General features: G+C 38.3%; 1 long non-coding RNA gene across 1 annotated transcript in view; it reads left to right on the top strand.

Moving 5' to 3' along the window:
* The first annotated feature begins 11135 nt into the window (after positions 1-11135).
* Positions 11136-17298, top strand: part of LOC309659093 — a 357758-nt gene continuing 351595 nt past the window's right edge. The window contains exon 1 of the long non-coding RNA XR_014262582.1: positions 11136-17272. This is a non-coding gene — a long non-coding RNA (uncharacterized lncRNA). The remainder of the gene's footprint in view (positions 17273-17298) is intronic.

The following is a 17298-nucleotide window of genomic DNA, read 5'->3' as shown; positions in this document are numbered from 1 at the left end:
ATGACATTTAAACTGAGCCCAGTAGGATGCATAAAGGTTAGCAGAGCAAAGACGGAGCATTTGCCATGGCCCTGAAGCAAGGGAGAGCTTTGATAAACTGTAGGAAGACCAGTGTGGCTGGAGTGAGGTGGGCCAGGTAGAAATGGTGTTAGACTAGACTGAAGAGGCCTGCAGGTGTCAGATCAAAGACAGTCCTCTACACAGAGTTGGCACACTTCTTCTGTAAAGGGCCAGCTGGTTAGTATTTTAGGCTTTGTAGAACAAGTAGCAAAATCAAGGACATGATGCAGGTACTTGGTATCAAGGAGGAAAAGGAATTCTCACATTTTTATTGACAAAAATAAAAATACAATAATAATAATAATAACAATAGGGTACAATTTTTACTAATAAGAAGAATGGAATTCTTTTGGGGGAGGATATCATTCGGCGTAGGGCTTCAGAGTTAGTATTTCCTATGATTAAAATTGCTTAGCTTTTATGTGTTTCGTCTCTGGGAACGTCTTTTCACACATGTGGGTGCTACCAAACACTGATATAAATCCCTGAGCATATGATTTCACTTGAGTGTGTCTGTCACTTGGAATCAGGCATTTATAGAATTCGATTAGACTCTTCTCTTGATATTCGCCTTCTAGCATGCCATTATGTTGCAGATTAATCAGTTCCAGCTGAAAGTTAGTTGGAGCCTCCTCAATTGCACGGTTAAATGGATTTTGAAATACAGAATTTCCTTTGCACATGCACTGAGGTCTGAACAGCACTTCTGGAATTGTAGATAGACCTGCTGAAAGGTCATTTGCTTTATTATATCGAATGATGCTGGATGATCTTTCTTACCAAGTTGTAAGGGGATAAAGATCTAAGATTCTAGACCACAGTTAATTGGTAGTTTTGTTATCTTATGTGATATGCAATGTTGTCTATTAATAAAATGTTTGCCTTATTCCCTCAGTAGAAACCAAAGCTTTGGCTTTCCACAACCCAATTTACATATTTGGTGTATTTGGTTTCAGTTAAGATTTTTGTATATATATTTACCAGTCCTGAAGACAAAATGATCAGGAAACATAGGATCAACAATTCAGTTGTGGAAGATTTGAACAGGAAATATGTAATCTCCTAGATCCACTTCTTTCTTTGCTATTCTTAGTTTCTCACCATAGGTGAGTTCTTAGTACAGATTATCTTTTACTCAAAATTCTGTTTCAAGAACTTCAGAGGAACTTTCCACCAAATTATTCTAAATGCTTAGACTGCAATAAAGACAGCAAGCAAGTGTTCATTATAACAGTTTCACAGAACCCAATCCTACAGACCATAATGAAGAAGAGAATTTAATGAGTTTTTTTCAGTCTGCTGAGAAATCATCCCACACACTGACATGACTGGGTGGAGAGATTTACTGTGATTCTGCTTCTCACTGCGCCAAATCCCGCTCCCTTCAAAGACAAGAAAAACCAACAACTAAAACAGCATTGGCGGATGGACTTAAGAGCTGAATGCTAAAGAGAGTGATCCTTAATAAATACATACCTGTTTTCATTTTCTAGTGCTGCTTAACAAATTACCATAAACTCAGAGCTGTAAAACAATACACAGTTCTGTAGAAAAACCTAGCATGGTGTGACTGGGTTCTCTGCTTAAAGCTGAAACTGATGGGGTGAGTTTTCATCTGGAGGTTCTGGGGGGAAAATCTGCTTCCAAGCCCACTCTTGTTGGCAGAAATCAAGGACTGCAGGTTGAGGGACCAAGGTCCCCACTTCCATGCTGGCTGTTAACTGGGGTCACTCCCCTCAGTTCATAGAGGCTGCCACATCCCTCAACAGGTGACACCCAGTCAAGCCTATCCAGATAATCATTGATTGTGCCATAAAACAACCTAAGCAAAGGAGAGAAATTCATCAGATTCATAATCCTGGAGATCTTGAAGGGTATGTACACAGTGGGAGGGAGAATTTGGAGGGCCATCTTAGAATTCTGCCCATCACAACATCCAATGAGATTCCAAGAGAAAAACTGAAGTTCAGTACACATATAGGTATGCAGACACCAGGGTACAGTTCTTTTTCCCTTTTGACTTTTTAGATTTCGTTTCTGAATCTCAAAAAGTAATCTTCGTACTAGAAATGGTTTTGCAGTACAAGATTTGTAGCTGAGTACTCTGATGATTCCATAAATAAAAACGATAAAATATCAGAGGGCAGAAGAGCTTTGTGGACATGAGAGCTCAAACAATAATTTCATTTCTAAAGCAAACATCACTCTTCTGTCAACCAAAAATTTCCTTCACACCTAAACATTTTCCATTCAAGGATTATAGTAGTTGAGAACATTTAGCTACAAGTATACAAAAGTGAATATTTGTGAGTGTAATAGTCAAAATATTCAAATATTCATAAACTCATCTAATCCTGATTTTTTTTCAGGAGAATAAATATTTTTGGAGTCATAAAAAGTATTCTATTATGGGGAATGCTGTGTATTGTATAAAGAGAATCTATTACTTCCCACAAAATACAAACTTTTAACAGAGAGAAAATTAAAGGTAAGTGATTTTTAAATTACTGGTATCTAACAATCTAGACAGACAATACACTTATACATGTACCTTCATTTTCAAGTCTGAATTCAAGGATCAGCCAGTGTACAAAGGATCTTCTTATTCATGTGCCACTGAAATTCTTATATCTCCTTTCTAAACTATGTGTCAGAAGAAATCAAAGTTACTTAATTTTACATATTAACTGGCTCATATTTGATATTCAATGTCAAAAATATTGTATTAATTTATTATTTCAGGACTTAGACTGTACCCAACACACTTCAGGTGTTCAAAGGTTGTTTTGTAGCTGAACAGAACTGAAGAGATTTTTTAAAATGGTAATCTACTATAAGACCACTAAGAAATTTTTGAAACATTATAATAGGAAATATATCCATATACATGTTTTTTTTTTTTTTTTTTAGAAATTCACTTTCTTTTATTTATTTATTTATGACTGTGTTGAGTCTTCGTTTCTGTGCGAGGGCTTTCTCTAGTTGCGGCAAGTGGGGACCACTCTTCATCGCGGTGCGCGGGCCTCTCACCATCGCGGCCTCTCTTGTTGCGGAGCACAGGCTCCAGACGCGCAGGCTCAGTAATTGTGGCTCACGGGCCTAGTTGCTCCGTGGCATGTGGGATCTTCCCAGACCAGGGCTCGAACCCGTGTCCCCTGCATTGGCAGGCAGATTCTCAACCACTGTGCCACCAGGGAAGCCCCATATACATGTTTTAATCAATGGAATCAGTCAAAATGCTTCTTCATATAAAATACTGTACAGAATTTTTGCTATGATTATTCAGATTCTCTGGGGGAAAAGATCACGAAATCAGGAAACATAAACATTCAAATCAGAGAGAATTTATTCATAGAAAAAGAGAAAAATCAATTAAAAGCAAAGAAACAGCGTATAAATCAATTCAAGACTATATGGATTGGCTGCAGGGTTGTTTTGCTTTCAGTGTGAAGTTTAAAAACAAGACATTATCTTAGCTGCCACGGAAAGTCAGCTTTTCCTTGCTGACATTTGTTTGCAATCTATTTGTTTTTCTGATTGACATACTCTCTGCTAATATAAGGAAAGTCTAAAAAATTAGCTTTTTGGAGTGAGAAAGAAAACTATTATTAGACTTCTTTAAATTGACTAGGATAAGTTATTCTGTTTTTCTTCTCCAGAAATGAAACCTATCCCAATCAACTGACTGCCAATTCCTCAGCTTCTAATCTGTTCCAGCTATCCACTGCTGCATAAAGTGTCATCCCAAAATTTAGTCGTTTAAGAAATTAACACTTTCATTAAGCTTATGCATTCTGTGGGTTGGTAATCCAGACAGCATTTGATGACAGTGACTTATCTCTATTCCATTGTCTGGGAACTCAGCTGGGAAGACAAAAATGACAGGTGGTGACTCAACTAACTAAGGGATAGAATCATCTGGAAGCTTCTACACTCACTTATCTTGTTCCTGGGCTGGAATGATGTGAAGGCTGGTGTCAGCTGAACTGTCTACACGTGGTCTCTCCATGTGACTTAGGCATCTTTCATAGTGTGGCAGCCTCCGGGTAGTTGGTTTCTTCTATGGCAGCACAGGGCTCAAAGAGACAGCACTCTAGCAAACGAGGCAAAAGTTATATAACCTAACCTCTGAAGGAACATAGCATCATTGCCTCTATACTTTATTGGCCAAAGTAGTCATAAGACCACTCCCCAAGGTCAAGAGGAGGAGACATACACCCATATCACAATGGGATGAGTGTCAAGGAAATTTTTGCCATGTTTTAAAACCAACTCACTGTTCACCATTATTACTTTCCTATTAATTTGCCATTGCCATGATTGTTAAAACGAGTGTAAAGAATGACAGAGGTCTATGTTTATCAACAGTACAGCAAACACTTTACTGTTTGCAAGTTCCCAGAAGCCTGGCTAGGTCTTGAACCCACACAATCTGTTTGATTGCTTTGACTAAGTGATTCATGTGAACTGAAAATGATACAACAACTAACATCAAAATAAGTTAGTATGTGATAATGGATGGGAGAGCTCTTAGCATATAATAGGGAGATTAAAAGCAAATATTACCTAAAAGAAAAAATAGTAGGCATTCAACAAATATTTGTTGAAATAAGATTCATATGTCAATATTGCGTCAGCTGTATTTGAACTTCTTTTCAGAATGACCCTGGATCAGATGACAACTAACTACATTGTGACCTTCATCCTGCCAGTTCTGCATTTTCAGAACCCTTGCATGGCATGAAACCAATAGAAAGTGAACTAGGTTTATACTAAGATATAAATCCTAGTCTGCTTCCATTTATTATGTGGCCATGGTCATGTCATTTACCTCCTTGGGCCTCAGTTTTCTTGTCTATAAACTGAAATAGCTGAACCTTGAAAACCTATGAAATTCCTTCTAATACTGAAAGTTTGTATTAAAGTATTTTTGTCTCTCTTTCATTGACTGGTTGTTATATAATTTTTATTGACTTGTTGTTATATAACTTTATGTATGGACAGCTGGTAAATCAAAGCCATATTTTTGAAATGGGTTCACCAATAGAAATGATAGTAGGTAAAAATGGTTCCCAAGCTACCCCACTCAACCCAGTTGTATAATATTACATTTCAGCCATGTTATGTGTATAATGGTTTATTTATGTTCTTCTTTTTGGGGTAAAGAGTGAAGGGGCGTTGGTGGACTAAATTGAAAACCTACCCACCATTAACAATATGTGTCTTTGAGTGACTGTGCTCCAAGACAAAACTTAGGACATGTAAAACATACAACCTGACTTCCCAATCCCCAGCCATATTTGCATCAAGATCAGGATGTGGTTGCATGCCCTTGGATTTTGGTTAAAATTTGAGTAAGGCAAAAGCACTGAAAATGACCCTCAATCCAAACACTCAGATTTCACACAATTTAAGATACCCCCAAGCTCAAAGTCATGTGGGAGGAATGGCTAACACGGGCACTGTACCACCACCTCCCACTTGTACCGTCTTAAGCTGCAAACTGGATAAATCCAAATGCCCACTTTAATGTCTTCAACAGAAAATTTCGGCATGTATTTCTGGTAGTCCTTAAAACTGCCCCTTACAGAGGCAAATTTTGCCAAAACCATGAGAAATCCTAGAAGAAATAATCTAACTATCCAGTAAAAATCACAGTCAATTATTCTAGGCAAACATACCCGCTAATTGTGCCTACTTCAATAACAAATCATAAAGTACCACTTTAATTGAATTAAAAGCATTTTGCTATCACAATGTAGAATAACACGTCAATATCTGACCCTTTCATCTAGTAGGAATTTCGTGTAACAGTGTTAACATTATAGTGAAATGAAAACTACAGATGCATACTTAGTGTGTGGGTAATGCCATATTAGTGAACAGGTGAGACAATTTTCTTTCTACCAACTTTTGAGCTTCCTCTCAAGTTCCTCTCAAGCTTCCTCTCATCTCAGTGAGTTGCCATTGCAATGTGCCTACCCATTAGGAACTATAGTTCCCAACTGCTACCCTGTCCCCACCTTGCACCCAGGTAGCCATGTTCACGTTGCATATTCCAAGTCCCATCTAAGGAATACGAACGCAAGCGCTATGTGTCACTCTTGGGCAAAAGCATTTGAGAAGAATTTTTGTCTTCTCTGTCCTCTCTTTCCCTCGATGCCAGATGAATACAGAGGACTCCGAGGATGTAGGAGGTGACTGGACCACAGATGAGATAAATCTGGGTCACGGAATCACTGCAAGTAGAAAAACTGACCAGGAGCACATACACTGATTTGTTACACAATGAGAAATCAACTTTGTCCCTGAAATCATAGGGGTTATCTGTTACAGCAGCTGGTGTTACCTTAACTAATAGATTTTTTAAATGAACACGATTGCCTTATCTCAATTTCCTTACCAGTGATGCAGAGACAATAAAATCCACCTTGGAGTAATGTTGTGAGAATAAATGAGATAATATATATAAGCAGGCAGCCCAGTTCCTAGCATACTATAGGTGCTCAGTAGAGAGTAGTTCCAATGCCACCTGTGTCCTTAATTTTCCACCACTCTTTTTCCCATCTAGTTTAATAGAAATCCTTCAAAAATAATTACAGTTAATTTTGTGAAAAAAATAGTGTTTAATTGCTATGATCCCTTGCTTTTCTCACATTAGGGAGAAATGTTAGTTTAAAATAGCAGACCACCACCTGCTCATCCTACACACACACATATATACAAACAACATCAGCATAAAACCTGCCTTTTCCTATAATGGTGTTTTCAACTGCCAAAGGTCTGAACTGAAAATAGGAGTGAACGTTTAGAAAAAGAAATAATAGAATGCTCACACCTACTAACTCTCTTATTATTAGTTTCCCTCTCATTATTGTCACTCCAAGGTATTTCTGCCTAGGGCTTAACACTAAAACACATTCACCCATGCAAAAAAAAAAAAAAACCATGAAATAAAATTTCACAACACAACCACCAACTAAAGATTGTTTCCTTCTTGGTCTTGATTGCTGTAACTACACCCATCTGTCTCAGTAGCTTCAATCAAGACAACTAGTTTTGTGAGAAAATTGTTAAAATATAAATTCTTAAGCTATTTTGAGAGGCTGTATGCCCAAGCAGAGTACTTCTAAATTTTAAATTTATGCTAATCAAAAATTTATCTTGCAACACATAACCATTATGGTATACAGAATTGGGTTTTTAAGTTGCTTTTAGTCAGTCCATTTTGAACTCAGACAATGAAACCCATAGACCAGCAGTAAAACCAGGCATTGCCTTGTCAGTCCTTTGCTCAGTTTACAGCAGGCCTGGAAGTCAATTGTCCCCTGCAAGGATGGCTCTTCCCCATAGGCATGATGGGTTTGGCAACTGTGATTGATCAAGGCCCAAACACATCTGGTTAGTCAAGCTAAAAAGGGAAGATAATATGTAAATTACACACAGAGCTGATCCTTATAAGGTATTTTAATTTTGTACTATTTTCAATTTGACTATAGTATATATTAAGTAATTTCGAAAATAAAAAGATGAAAAATAAAATTTCCCACTCCAACGTCACTACTGCTAGTCTGTTGGAATTTTTTCTCACTATGTCCATGTTTGTAAATGTAGTGTATATACAATTTTACACTGTGATATATACTTTAAAGTCACAATTAGGTGCTCTCCAAAGATCGCCTTAGCAGATGGTTTACAATTATTCTAAGAGTAAGAAATTTCCTTTCCAGAGTCACTTTGTGTGCCACCAGCAGAAGTGGTATTACAGAACTCATGCTGTGTGGTTGAGGGTTTTCCATTTTTTGAAAAACCCTGCGATAGAAATGTTATATCTTCTGGCTTGGCATCACGCTGGGTGAGGTCAATTTCTCAGGCCTTTCTCCCCATGGAAAACTACCAGATACCATCCCCTATGGATTCACCTGAAAAATACATGTTTATATTCTCTCTCCAGACATCTTCAAAATAATTGTGTATGAAAGAAAACTTTTCAGAACAATTCTTCTTGTTTTTCAGGTTCTACGCTGGTAAACAAAAGAAAATGATGTTCCTAACAGTAATAAATGCCCAGAGAAGGAGAAAAATCCTCTGTGTGCAAAAACTTCAAACAATGGTAGGCAGTATCTTTAAAGCAAAAGAAGCTGAACTCTAATGAGTAGAAACTTAGGAACATTCTGCGTCACATAGAAATCCATTTAAAACTAGGGATATTGATTGAAAACCACTAAAAATCTGCAAAAGAAAACAGTATTAAAACCAAATATTATATGATTGCGTTGTACAAGATTACTGAAATAATTATGGATAATCACTTAGGTACAAAAGATTTTAAAAATTAAAGAACCCACATGTATTAGCTTCCTAGGGCTGCCATAACAAAGTATCATAGTTTGTTTTAACAATAGAAATTTAGTCTCATAGTTCTGGAGGTTAGAAATCTGAAATCAATATGTTGGCAGAATTGGTTCCTTCTGATGGCTATGGGGGAAAAATTCCTTCCAAACCTTTCCTCCTAAATGCTATTATCCTAAGTTGTTCCTTGGCTTATAGATGGTATTATCCCTGTCATCACATCACCTTCTCTCTATGTGTGTCTGTCTCTGTGTCCAAATTCCCCCTTTTTATAAGGACACAATCATATTGAATCAAGGCCCACTTTAATGACTTCATCTTAACTTGATTATCTACAAAAAGACCCTGTTTCCAAATAAGGTCACATTCATAGGTACTGGAATTTAACCATTCTCACTTTGAGAATCAGTAAAATATCAGTAAAGAAAAAAGGGGGAATCAATACCCATGGCATCGCAATACCTGTTTTAAAGTATTATATCATAGAACTAGCACATTGTCTGCATCAGTTTATGTAATAACCCAAACCACAAGCCTTAAAAGGAGCTTACAGAACAATAACCTAAGACACTTTATGCTACTTTTTACCTGTTAGTTACATCACCTAGAGGACAAGTTTGTTGACAAGTTATTAATTCAGAAAAACACATGTATAACCTATCATAAAAGTTTTCTTCTTTTATATAGCAAGCTGAATTTTAAAATGATTTTCGTGGACAAACTGTCAGCAGTTCCTACATATAGCTTCTGAAAATTCAAGGTCTATCTGCTGTCTTTATCACAGCAATTATTTTACTAATACAAAGAAATGAACTGTCAAGTGGTTTTACTTCTACTTCTGGATCTGGATGAACAGCATTATTCTAAAAAGGGATTTTGACTTTGGTTTAGGAAACACAATATTGAAATGGGGCAGTCAATTTCATTGGTGCTCAACAGTACTTAAACAACATCTATTATTACTCTCTTAGTTTATAAGCCAGCTGAATCCTCCATTAGAGCTTGACCCAGAACTGGAACACCAGGGTCTGGCAGAGTCCTGAGATCTCTGCTCTATGGGATCCTGAGAATACACTTCAGTGGGGAGCAATGAATTACAGTTTGCTTTTGTTGCATGCTGACCCTAAAATCTAGAACTTAGTACAGCTCTCCTAGTTTGTGTCAGTAAAGCCTGTCAAACCCTAGACAATGTGGTACTTTATGATTTGCTATTATAAAGGTTATTTTATAAGAGAACCTGTCTGAATAAACTTGCATCCTTCAGAGCTGCAATTATCTCAACTTTTTCATAAGCTGAAAATCGTCAGAGAAAAATCATGAATCATTTCTTCTGGAGGTGTTTAGAAATTCTATTATTTGTGTGTGTGTGTGTGTGTGTGTGTGTGTGTGTTTTGTTATCACTGTTATTACAGAGGCACAGGCACACGCCCATGTACACATATACAGCAAAGAAGAATAGAAAAGGATGGGATGGGAGGGAAGGGCAAGAATGGCGGGCAAAATTCTGAGAAGGAGGCAAGACTTCCAGGACTGGCAGATTCGCCAATATAATCTCCTCTCCCTGAGTGAAGGCAGAATCCATGAATATGTTGGGATATCACCTCCATGATTAAGTTACCATACAGGACAAAGGTGAAAAAAAATTAGCAGATATAATAAAGGTCCCTAATCAGTTGACTTTGAGTTCATCAAAAGGGAGATTGTCCTAGGTGGCCAGACCCAGTAAGGTGAACCCTTAAAAGGGACTGGGCCTTTCCTGGAGTCAGATATTGGAAGCATAAGAGAGATTCTTCTAGCAGCCTTAAATAAGCAACTGACATGTTGGAGAGAGGGCCTGTGAGAGCTTCATGGAGGAGGGAATGGTGGCCAGCCTCTAGGAGCTGAGAATGAATCTCAACTCACAGCCAGCAAGAAGAGGGAAGCCACAGTCCTACAACTGCAAGGACGTGAATTCTATCGACAACGTAGGAGCTCGGAGAAGGACCCTGAGCCTCAGATCAGACTGAACCCCCGCTGACACCTTGATTTCAGCCTGGGAGACCCTACGCTGAAAACCCAGTTAACCTTCATCTGGCCTCCTAACCCCTGGAAACTGTGCGATAGTAAGTATATGTTGTTGGAAGCCCCTCAGATTATGGTTCTGTTAATGCAATTCTGGACAACCAGTACAGGATGTAATAGAAGGAAAGGGTCCTGGAGGAAAGGAGAGAGAAAATTTAATCAACAGATGAGGTTTACCTTCTTCTTCTACTCTGCTTTAAAATTATTCACTATATGGCAGACTTTATACAGCCTGGTTTGGAGGAACGCACCTGAGGATCTGGAAATGGCTTAGTGTCTCACTCCTTTTGTTCCCATGGAATTTTTCACAATGACTAATGTTGCTGTGGCAACCATGGGCTTCCAAATGATTTCTTCTAATTCACTGAAATAGTGAAATAAGGCATGCAGTGAGCAATGCTTAGGCTCAGTGAGAGCCTCCAGTCACTGGCTGTGATAAATCTGTTTCCATTACTCCACCTGCTACCTGAAAACATCCCAATAAAAACTTCAAAAGACGGAATAGTTTTTACATATACGAAAGTACCCATTTCCCACAGGAGAAATTCAACTGTCCATATTACAGGTAGCTAACTATAATCACGGAAATTATTCTTCATTAAAGCTCTCTTAAAACTAAACTCCAGTGAAAATCTTTCAATTCTGTTAACTATCAACTAATTGTTTCTATTATAAAATGAGCATTTTTATTTGAAGATTTATTTAAAGCAAAACGAATAAAGTTTGGCCATATTCAAAGGTTTAGAAAAGTTAAATGGAGCTCCCAAACAAATGAGGTGTCATTTTGGAAGGTGTTTGAGCACAATTTAATAATCGTTCAACCCTTAAAATGTCTCTAACCATCAAACTGGCAAGGAATAAGAAAGCTGGAAAATCTCTAAGAGCCTTCATGTAAGCAGGTACTACTATGTCACATACCAAATAAAACAGTAAATATTGAGGCCTGTGATGTGGGTTGCTTACCCATCAGTCACTGCCCACTCTTTTTCTGTAAACCAAATCCTGATTTTGTCCAGTGTTTTGTGACTGTGCACTTCTGGAAAATCTGTACTTCTCCCTATCCCAGAGGGTAAATCGGCATTCAGTCTAAGCCAACGGTTCTCAATCTTTATCTCTCATCAGTTTCAACTGGACGGTTTGTTAACACAGTTTGCTGGGCCCACCTGCAGAGTTTCTGACCAGTAAGTAGGTCTGGGATGGGGCCCAAAAATGTGCATTGCCAGCAAGTCCCCAGGTGATACTAACACTACTGGCCAGGGGATGCTAACGTAAGAACCAAGCCAACCATTTCTCTCCCGAGTGAATGATTTGTTTAGATGGCGGCCAATAATACCATTCTGAGCAATAAGCTGAGATGGGAAGTCTGCTGAGGACTTTGGAAAGATTCTCAATGATTTTTTTTAAAAAGTACACCTGAAACTAATATAACATTGTGAATCAACTACACTTCAAATTTTTTTAAATAATAAATAAATAAATAACACAAAACAATATGAAAAAAACAAAAATAAACACCTGAGATATACTAGCAGATTGCCTCCCTTTTCTGCTTCTCACCTTTTTAAACTTTATCCGATGCTAGAACATGGGTGATTATCTTACAGGTAGACAGCCTAAAAGAACAAGCCAATGTGACAGGTTGGAAAGTTACAAAGAACCTGGATCACGAAGCTGGTGAGTTGCTGAGCTAACCAGCCCTGGAGCAATCTCCTTCTGAACTTGTTATTGCACGTGGTTAATTAGCTTTAAGCCAATCTTGGTTCAATATTCTGTTACTTGGGGTCTAAATCCCCTTCACAGAACCATCAAAAGTTGGAACACTCTATTTGTCATTAGAGAGCTTGGATTAAATAAATAAGAAAAAATATTATCATTAATAAAGACTTGTTTAGTATACATTATTTGTGTTCTGGGTCTTATTGCCCTAGATATTGAAATAATTAGTCTCCTCTTATGAAAACTGGATAGATTCCAAACATTATTTTTGATAGAGAGTTGGAGAGTTGGAGGGGAGAGTTGGAGGGGAGAGGGTAAGACATGAGAGTTGGAGGGGAGAGGGTAAGACAAAAAAAATTATTAAAATGTAAAACTAAATTTATAAATATATTTCAAAATATTAGTATTCCAGTCTTAATTCTAAGCATTTGCATTACTGTATTATTGTCAATAGTGAGTAGGTTAAAATGAGTTAACTGATTAAAATTCAGTGGTTGAATAGTTGGCTTGTGAAAGGGTTTCTGTTGTCATTTCATTTTTCTTTTCTAGGTTAATTCTCTGTTTTATTCAGATATAGGTGAGTCAAAGGCTTCAGACAGCCTATTTTGCAGAAGAACATTTAGCATCTGAGTGTCTCCCTATCCTACTTGTTCCTGCAGATGGAACATCACCCTTTAGGTCAAAATGGGGCTCTTCTCCGGGCTTTCAAATCCAGGTTGGGGCTGGCATCCCAGTTAAGGATTCTTTAGGCTGTAAAATTGACAACGAAATATTTGGCTTTGTACACTTTGGTGAGGACATCATACTGGGGACTCCAGCTCCTCCCCCTGGAGAAACCCATGTCGTGTCATGGCTGAGTTCTGCAGGATCCAAGGACATCTTGGTCAACCCCTCTGGTGGAGTCTTTCCCATCCAAGGAACTCCTTTCCGGAAGTTAACAGCAAACACCACACCTTTCACTAAGGTGTAAACGGGCTTATCTTTGTCCTCCCTGCCATGGGCAGGGCGCGGCGACTGCTTGGTCAGGACCACAAACAGCTCCCGAGCCAGCGTTAGAGTCAGAGCCTGCACCAGCACCAGGGCCAGCGCCTGGACAGCGACCTGTGGGGCCGGCAGCGCTGCCGGCTCCTGGGATTGAGACCCGCCACGGTGAGGCCACAGAGCCTGGCGACATGTGACCTGGGCAGTGGAACCCAACGTTCCCACCCGAGGTCCCGGAACCCAGCCCCACACGCCTGTCACTTTGTCATTTTGTTTGAGCCTACTATGATAAAGCCTACATTGGCAATCCCAAGGCCTAAATATTTGCAAATGAAAGTCCGCTGGGAGATCAGTTTATTACTTTAATTCGGTCAGAAAAGGTCAAACCCCACCTATGAGAAAGAACTTACAAAGTTCATCATGAATCCTCCACTGTGGGAAAGACAATGGAAACTTCAGCTTGAGTTCTGTCCCGGGTAATTGAGTTACTGCAATGCTACAAGGAACTCATTAGGGAGCAGCTGGAGGGTTCCCTAGAAGGCCTGGACATACTAGACATACTAATTACTGTCCATCTTTTTAAAGAAAGGAGCTTAGTCATCTTGTTTAACGTCAAAAATGATGCAAATACACCTGTCTAAAGACAGAGGGATGGAGGAGTTGATCTCCTGATATACATTTAAATCAAGTTCCATCATTTTAAGAAAACAATTTACTCTGAAGTTTTCTCCTAGACAAACTCCCTTTTGATCTCTGTCTATCATTGCTTCTTTATTCTCTAGTGCAGTTTATTTTCATAGAATTCCCTTTGCCATACACAGAAGTACTGTACACAGTTATAAAGTACAGTGAAACTAGAAAAAAAGAATAGTCATTTGAAACAGGAGATCAGTGGTTTTTCAGCTAATGCTCTACAGAAGAGCTTAAGGTTTTCCCCAAAGAATAAAGTATTTTTCACCCAAAACGACTGTTTGAACTGCCTGAAAAGCCTACTCAGTGAGCCTACCATATTCATATATTAGGAATACGAATAAAGTTTCATTGATTTTTTAAGTCCACTGCTTAAAAAAAAAAAAAGAAGAGTAAAGAAAACACAACCACAGCACCAAAGCAACAGACTATTAGTCTATTTGAACATTAAACATTTTAAAGAGAAACTTTCCTTTAACTCATTACTACTCTGGACTCTAGAGACTTAAAGTTTTTCAGAATGCACCTTATTTCCAGGTTTTATATTTGTGCCCCTTCTCCCAGTGACTTTGGAAAGTATTGATCAGTTATTCTCTAGGGAAGAAAACTCCATGAAAAGTATATTATTAAACTCAATTTGTTTTAAAATAAAATGTACTTTTTAATTTCAGAAGCAATATCTATAGAAAATTAAGAAAAAGTGGGAAATAGAAAGAGAAGAGAAACATTCATATTTTCAATGCCAAGAGACACACAGTACTGATTCACATTTTGATAAATTCCCTTAAAGTATTTTCTTCTTGTTTTAATCTCTACATTTTTCAAAATTTACAAACTTAGGTTTATTCTCTGGCAATGGTTTTTCACTGTCTTTAGCTCTTTTCTCTTATTGCGCCTGCCTGTTAAACTCTGGTATTCTTTCATTTCTGACCTTAATCCTCTTCTAGTCTCACCTGCTGCTTAATATAATCAATATGCCTGGTTTTATCCCATCTATGATCTGATAAATCCCAAATAAAGATCTTTTATTTACACAACTTTCTGATGATTAAATCCATGCTCCATTTCCTTACTGGATAACTCCACCCTAATGTCTTTAAAATTAAATACCTAAGCCTGCCCTTTCTTCTCTACTCTCTTAAGATTATTTTAGTTTCAAGTAAGAGAAAACCAAAGTCAAGCTTGTGCAAATAAAAGTAAAATGAAAAATAACGTATTGTTTCCAGGATAGGACTGGCTGAACACAGAAGCTTCAGCACTGATACCAAGTCTGACTGATCCTCTTCCATCTCTGTTCTCCTACTTTCTTTTCATCTATTTTTTTTTTTAAATTTCATCTTCGGATTGATAGTCATTTGTGACCACCAGATGGCTACCACCATCTCCCCGGTCTACATGCTTCCCAGTTCTAATTGGGCAGAAAAGAATGAGCAGAACTATGCAGCTTCTGCTTTCATTCTTTTCCCAGGATCCGCACCAAAGTTCTGAGAGGCACTCAGATTAGACTGGCTTAGGTCACATGCCCAGCACTCAACCAATCACGCTGACCAGAGAGATGCTATGGGCTGTTCTGTTTGGCCCTTGGTCTCACTCTTCATAGCGCTCCTGGGGACCTCCCATGGACTGAGCGTTGGGGAAGGGGAGACAGAACCTCAGATGAAACTCAGAGCTGCTACCAGAATAAAGCAGGCTGATGCCAGGCATTAACAAATACTATTGGACCCTCCTTTAGTTAATGACATTCACTTACCCAATTCCAGAATTTGACATCATACAAGACACCTGTATCTCCCTCCCATAGCCAAATAGTCAACAACTTTGTCACTTCTATTTCTGCAGTTTTATTCAAAGCCATTCTCTCCCTGCATTCCCACTGCTACTCCCTCACACCTGGCTGTCTCAGATCCTCACAACTGATTCTTCCTGCCACTAGTCTTATACCCACAACATTTATTGAGCCACCGTTGGTTTATCTAAAATGTGTATGGGATTCTGCTACTTCACCATTTTAATGGTTTTTTTCACCTCCTACACAAGTGTAGCACCTCTGCACTTCCCTTCAGGTGTGGCCTCATCCACCCTAGCAGCAAGCTTTTGAATACATTCTGATGGTCATTCTTTCTTATAGATACATTGGACAATTTTAAGCTCCTTAAACAGTATATACTCTCATATGTCTCTATCCATTCCAATTTCTATTTTCTTCCCTGGAATATCTTTCCTTCATTCCTCCTCCTTTACCACCATTTCCTACCACCAGCTGAGGCCATCTAATTTCCACTGGATTTATTTTCTGTTGCTCTTGTAAGAAATTACCAGAAACTTAGTGGCTTAAAACAAGACAACTTTATTATCTTAAAGTTTTGGAGGTCAGAAGTTCAAAATAGGTCTTATGGAGCTCAAATCAAGGTGTCAGCAGAGCTGCATTCCTTCTGGAGGCTCTAGGAGAGAATCTGTTTTCTTGCCTTTCCAGATTCTGGAGGCTGCCTGCATTCCTTGGCTTGTGGCCTCCTTTCATCTTCAAAGCCAACAATGGTATCACTCTGACCTCTGCTTCCATCATCACATCTTGTATGAGTCTCCTGTCTCCTACTTTCACTTGTAAGGACCCTGAGATTACATTGGACTCACCCAGATAATCCAGGATAATCTCCCCACCTCAATAACCTTAATTTAAATATCCATACAAAGTCCATTTTGCCATATAAAGTAACCTATTAACAGGTTCCAGGGATTATGAAGTGGACATTTTTGAGGAACCATTATTTTACCTCTCTCACCCACATTTTCCCTAAGAACCATGTTCAGCATGACCTGCTTTTAGACATGTGTTCTGGCCTTACGTCTCTTCTGGGTTTCTCCTCTTTATTTGCTTACCACCCTGTACCCTTCACTCTGGCACTCAATATCCACTCTGTCTCTCATGCAACATTAAGAGTTCCCGATGCAAAATGACTTTGATTTATTCATTCCTCAGTGATAATGTGTGTCTGGCACAGCCAAGGAAATTAATAAATGCATTATAGTTCCATAGTCTTCTAGCAACCTAAAAGCTTGATAGTTTTTGATCAGCAAATCTCAAGCTAATATCAATGTGTCCCAGAGTGACTCACAATTGAACTATTGTACATTGAAATGGATCTTGACCAAAATTCACTTTATTTTCTAAATTTCAAACCAACAAATTTTATCTCTGAATTTTAGTGTTTTATATAATAATGTGTCATTGCTCTTGGTCAACTAAGAAACAGAAACACTAACTTCTTAAACAAAGCTTAAAGTTACTTCTTGGTTTCATCTTTTATAATGAAGTTGCAAGTGCTTCCTAGGAAAGAAGTTCTAGGAAAAATGAAAAAAAAAAAAAAAACTGTGGAAAGTACACAGCCACTCTTGAATACACTCACTGACAGGAGTATGCCTTAACTTTTTTTTTTTTTT

Source organism: Balaenoptera physalus (assembly GCF_965194825.1).
Source record: "Balaenoptera physalus genome assembly, chromosome: 3".
Taxonomy (NCBI): domain Eukaryota; kingdom Metazoa; phylum Chordata; class Mammalia; order Artiodactyla; family Balaenopteridae; genus Balaenoptera; species Balaenoptera physalus.
This window is presented reverse-complemented; position numbering and strand designations above follow the sequence as displayed.